We start from the raw sequence: 6,873 nt of genomic DNA on the forward strand, positions 1-6,873 counted from the left end.
AAATAGTATAACTTTAATGTTTTAAGTGTATAACTTTAGTCGTAAATAGTATAACTTTAATGTTTTAAGTGTATAACTTTAGTCGTAAATAGTATAAATTTTATAAAAACCAAATAAATATGAAAAATTGTAATTAATCAACAAATATTAAATCTGAAAAAATTAAATAACAACCACGACTTTAGTCGTAAATAGTATAACTTTAATATGCCAAGGGTATAACTTTAGTCGTAAATAGTATAACTTTAGAGGTTAATAGTATAATTTTATTTTAATTATTGTATAACTTTAGCACAAAATATGAAACTTAAAAAAAAGTGAAATAGAAAACTGAAATACTAAAAATTAATTAACCAGCACCCAAATAAACAAAAAAAAACGAGATCTAAAAATACCAAAAAACGAGAAAACCAAAAAAAGAGAATGTTGTGAGGGTCACTTCGATCCCTTTTTTAAAAAAATATAATTAAGAAAACCAAAAAATTCGCCAATAGATCTGAAAACAAATAATAACAAAAAAAACAACATTAACAAAAAAGACAAATAACAATCCAGTTTAAAAAAATAAACAAACCACATTAACAATACAAATCTTAAAAAAAATACAAAACAAAGAAAGAAGACGGAAACAACCGCCACCACACGACAAAAAAAATACAAAACAAAGAAAAAATACAAAAACAAAGAAACGACAAAAAAAAATCAGAAAGAGAAAGAAGAAGATGAGGGAGACGGAATTGGTGGTGCAACAACAGCCACCACACGACCCACCAGCCGACAACAACAATAACACCGGACTACAACCACATCTACACCTAAAACTCCGCACACCACCACCACCAAATCTGGTGGTTTTTTTATTTTAGATCCAATTTTAAATTTCAGATCTGGCGTGTTGGTTGGGTGGTGTTGTGGTGGTTGCTGTCGGTGGAGTAGAGGCTGGCCGGTTTTGGTGAAGGTCGAGTAAAGGAGGGAGGACGGTGGTAGCTTGTGGCGAGGACGACAGTAAGATCGTGGTGGTGTCGTGGATGTGGGCGTGGTGGTGTGCTGAGACGCGTGGTGGTGTGTTAGGGGGGGCAGAAGGCGAGAAGAAGGAGGAGGAAGGACATAGAGAGGAAGGAGGATGGGCGGCTGAAGGTGGTTGTGGGGTTGTTTGTCGGAGAAGAAGGAGGAAGGCCGGCGATGGTTTTTTTATTTTCGGTTTTTTATTTTTGGGTTTTTTTTTCCAGAAATATGGGAGTGAAGAAAGAGAGAGAAAGGGATTAAGAGAAATGTGAGAAAATGAATAATGAGGAAGTGAGTATGGAGGTTACAATAAGGAAGGAGTTATACAAGATTAGAAAGAGTTATACAAGGATTAGGGAGGGAGATTAGGGAGGGAGATTTGTGACCCTTCAATGAGATGTAATCTCATCCCTCCATCCCTTCCATCCAAAGGCCCTTATAAGAACTTAGGGACTCATAAGATGTAAGAGACTTATGAGAACCCTTCTATATATATATATATATATATATATATATATATATATATATATATATATATATATATATATATATATATTTAGGATCCGGTGAGAACGAACACTCGGTGAGAACGGTGAGAACGAACCAATAATCAACCGCTCACACTCCATTTACAATTTACATTACGCAAATGATAAAACCAACATGTCACAAACCTAAATGAATCGTATCCTCGCTCATCCCAATACACCACCACCCTGAAATCTGCCGCTGGTCATCATTGACCACTTTACCGACGCCGACGTCGGAGCTCCGACTGATACCACCAACAACCACTCCGAGAATCACCTCGACCACCACCAGACACCGGTGACTTCCCCTATCACTATTTCAGTATCTTTTACCTTCACCTTTTCCCCATAATTCGCCCATTCCCTTCACTGATGATCGTCGGACCTCAATCAACGACGAAAAATACTCGTTTTGTCTCTGATCAATGACTCAATTGACATCGTGGGTTGAGTTGATGTTGTTGTTGGTCGACACGAATTCAGGCGAGTGAAAGTGAGAGTACAGATTTGGAGATCCAAAATGGGTAGGCGATTTTTGATTTGTGGGTTTGTTTTTAATTGCTTTAATTTGATTAATTTTGGGTAGTTTTGGTACTGTATTTTAATTACTCCCTCCATTCATGCTCAATCAATTAATCACCGTCAGGAAACTCCGATCATCAGTCGACGCCCTTCGTTATTTTCCCGTCTATTTCGATGTATCTAAACCAATTTTTAAAGTATCTTAGGACTATTTTAATGTATCTAACATAGATACACAAAATTAATCATTAGGTACATCAAACTTGATTTGAGATACATCAATATAGAATCCAGATACATCAATAATTTCGTGTTTAAGGAGGGCGTTGGTGGGCTTGGGTCCACCACATGAGGTCGGCAGATATGACGAATGGGTCCGTCGACGAGCATATAGCAAGAACACAAAATGCGTCACTTCCTGGCGTTTTATGTAAAGCTTTTATGTGGCGTCATGGTGGTGCGCCTGCGTCTGGGTAGTCGGGAAGGTGCGGTGTCGGGGGAGGTGTCGGCATCTGCTGGTGGTGGGATGTGGAATCTGCTGGCGGTGGTGAAGGTGTGGGATGGAGAGAAGAGATGTTGGGTGACGACGAAGTAAATGGACACAATGTGCTCCGAGGATGTCGCGGCAGCTCTGCCTAGCTTCGGCGAGGTGCTATGACAAGGTGTTCGGCGATGGATTGGGTGGTCGATATGGATGATGAAGGTGTTAGGTTAGATTGTACTGTGTGGGGGGAAATGTGAGGGAGGCACGGGGAATATGTTTTTATGTTAATTTTGTTATTATTTGATTTTAATCATATGAAGACGCGCGTGAAGTTTGTTTATAAAGGTTGTTCTCACCTGATCTTGACTATATATATATATATATATATATATATATATATATATATATATAGAGAGAGAGAGAGAGAGAGAGAGAGAGAGAGAGGGGGGGAGAGAGAGAGAGAGGTTCAGATGAGTCCACAAATTTGGTTGAGTCCATAAGTCCGCATCTCTACCATTTGATCTTACAAGATGAATGGTTGAGTTTGAAATAAAAAAACCACTCACCCAACATGCAATTAATGCTTTGTCTCTCATAATTTCAATTATCAATTTTTCTAATCAATTACTCTCTCTTTCGTATCAACTAATCTTATATATATGTAAGATTGTAGATGCGCAACGTTTAGATGCGCCACGTGTCAACCCAGCCTTAAATACACGTATTAATTACAGCTGAAATTAAATACAAACATAATAAATGATGTATAAATCTCAGTAAAGGATTAATTATAGTTTAATAAATTTTATTATAAAATTATATTAAATCATTACGGTGATTTGATTCTAAATTTACTAAAAAGTTATTTTGATAAAAATTCTAAAATGTAAATAATTACGTCCATTGTGAAAAATGCTTTCAATTGAGTATAATTTTCATTATATTTATTGAAATATTTATTTTGATATGTAGAGATGATTAAAGTGAGTGTCTCACAATGTTTTACATTTACATAAAAAAAAAGCATTTTGAGAAAGTTATAAAACTTAGACTATTTATTAAATTCATTAAGAAAAATATATTTGAAAGAGTCATTGTATATATTAAAAATACAACTTTAAAAAAACTACTAAGAGATAAGTTTTTATAGTCTGAGAATGAAAAAAATTATATTGGACAAATTGAATACATATGAGATTTTGATAGGCTTCAATAGTATGATAACGAGTATGTGTATGAGTGTATATGTACATAGTGATCGCGAGTGCATTTGAATAATCAAAACAAAAGTAATGATTATTAAGTAAAATAGGATTATAAACAACATGAAAAAGCGGAAAACACGTTACATTTTTTTTAATATCTTTAATTAAATATGTATAATTCAAATATAAAATATTGATTATGACTAACCAAATACTCCTTATTACTTTTAGTTAAATATTTTATATGTTATCTTTAAAATACTTTGAAGTTAAACATCAAAAAATAATATTTGAGAAAGTTCAACCTATTATATTTACAGGTAATAAACTCTTAAACATCATTATATATAATTGTTTAAAAAAACAAAAGGTGCAAATTTCTCATAGATATGTTTGACACATATCACATGCAAGAGACAATATAATCAAAACATTTGAATAAGTTGAGTTTGAACTCTATATGTTTGATGTCACATGTTATACATAAAAAAATTAAAAATTACATAAAATTATGTTCACATCATTTTGAATAAATATTAATTGATTTGAGACATAAAGTATCGTGAAATCATATAATTTGAGAACTTATTGTTGATTGTTGTATTATTCGAATAAATTTTATTTTGATTAATATGATATTTCAGCAGTCACAAATTTATTTATAAAACGTTGATCATGCATAATTAATTATCACTTAATAGTTTTAATTAAAACTCTTATGTATGTTATTTTAAAACATTGAAGTTAAACCTAAAAATATTAAATTTGAGAAAAATTATTTATAAGAGAAAATATTGAAGGTCATATATGAATTATATAATTTTTCTTCAATTATAATAATAAAATATTAAAACAGGTCGCGCGAAGCGCGGGATACTACCTAGTTTATTAAATTAATATATTATCATTTATATTTCATTTATCAAAATATAAGATTTAAAAAACGAAATTTCATACCCGCGTAAAATAAAAACGGGTTCGTAAAAGACTCCGTAAATCTTCATCCAGACTCCGATTAAGGCGAAACAAAATCCTAAATTTATTATTTTTTCGAGCCTGGCGCAATGGTAATATTTTCATATACCATTGAGTTTTTGAAATTTTGAGTACAGTAATTACTCGGAAGTTACACCCTATTTCCATGAAATTATCACATTTGCTTGAAGTTACACTATTTCTACTTGAACCTAATTAATTAATTTACTTATATAATTAATTGGAGTCCGAATGAAGAGGTGATGGTGGTGGGATGAACTAAAGTTACACACTTACTTAATTAAAGTTATACACGCCACTTATTAAAGTTACACCTTCAACAGTTCAAATTAGATAGACATGTGATAAAGTTACACAAATTCAAATTTTATATATACAAAATGACCTTAAGGGACTAAAGTTACACCCGTCAAGATAAAAGTTACACTCGCAAAGCACTAAAGTTACACTCGTAAATGAAAAAAGTTACATAAACTTGTTCTAAAATTACAAATATTCAAATTAATATATTCAAAATTTTATATACAAAAAGACCTTAAAAGATTAAAGTGACACTCGTGAAAAATTAAAGTTATACTCATAAAGCACTAAAGTTACACTCATGAATCACTAAAGTTACATAAACTTGTGCTAAAATTACAAACATTCAAATTAATAATATTCAAATTTGTATATACAAAATGACCTAACAAGATTAAAGTTACACTCATAAAAGATTAAAGTTACACACGTAAAGTACTAAAGTTACACTCGTAAAATACTAAAGTTACACCCTTACAAAACCGAAGTTACATGATGTACAACTGAAGTTACACACTATATACTTGAAATTACACCCTTACAAAAATAAAGTTACACATTATATAATTGAAGTTACAACCTTCATTGACAATCATCAATACAAATCTTACATCTTCATCGTCAATCTATAACACCAAAGACTCATCAACATCTTCATCATCAATCTATATCGCTAAAGACTTATCATCATCATCATCATCATCAACATCATCATCATCATCATCATCATCATCATCATCATCATCTCCATCTTCCTAAAAAAAACTACAATTAATAATTAAAAAATGTAGATATAATTCATCAAAAAAACAATCATACAAATCACTATATTTCAAATTATCAAATCATTTTAAATACCTAAGCACCGATTTCAACAAAATCAACAAAAATTTAACAAGAAAATATAAGTATATTAGTACTTTGAAAATAAATCTAGCCACTAATAATATAATAGTACTCTGATATTCAATTAGAGTTGAGAAGATAAGTAAAATAGTTGTTTTATAATCTGAATTTTTCATTTCCGCGTAAAATAAAAGCGATTTCTTAAAATGCTTCGTAAATCTTCATACGGGTTCCGATTAAGGCGAAACAAAATTCTAAATTTATTATTTTTTCGAGCCCGTCGCAATGGTACTATTTTTGTGTACCATTAATTTTTCGAATTTTTAGTACTGGTCCGTAATATTTTTTTCAATTTAAAAAACCCTAAATCAAAATATGACTAATTTTTTCCCAATTTAAAAAACCCTACATCAAAATAACGGAGGAAAACACTCGAAAATAGAGAGAAAAAGAATTAAGAACTTATATTAAACTAGATGGACGACGGAGAATATGGTGCTCGTCGATGGCAAACTGTAATACTACAGTTTTCCATGTCTATGGGTACTCTATCGAGTGGGGCTTACTTTTTCGAGTAATTATGTTTTTATACGAAACAGTAGTCTGCCTGATGGGTACTCGATCGAGTACATGTTACACTCGATCGAGTAAGGGTCATTCGATCGAGTAAGTCACTTACTCGATCGAGTAAGTTGGTCTTACGGGTTGTTTTAGCCGGGTTTTGTTAATAACGCGTGATTAGTATTCAAGGGTTCCGTCATCTTTCTTAATCAGTTTTCACTTTTCTAAAATCTTTTAAAGAGAGAAAAGAGTTATGTTGCATTGTTCTTCGCGGTATTAGCAAATCCCAAGGGTTAGGATCGTCGGATCGTCGTGTTCTTTACACCGTTGAGTTCGTCGCGTCAAGGGTAAGATTCTTGTATAATTTTTATAATGTTTCTTTGAGTTTGTTTAAAACTCTAATTGGGTAGAATTGGGGCTTTTG

The sequence above is a fragment of the Silene latifolia genome, chromosome Y (assembly GCF_048544455.1).
Source record: "Silene latifolia isolate original U9 population chromosome Y, ASM4854445v1, whole genome shotgun sequence".
Classification (NCBI taxonomy): domain Eukaryota; kingdom Viridiplantae; phylum Streptophyta; class Magnoliopsida; order Caryophyllales; family Caryophyllaceae; genus Silene; species Silene latifolia.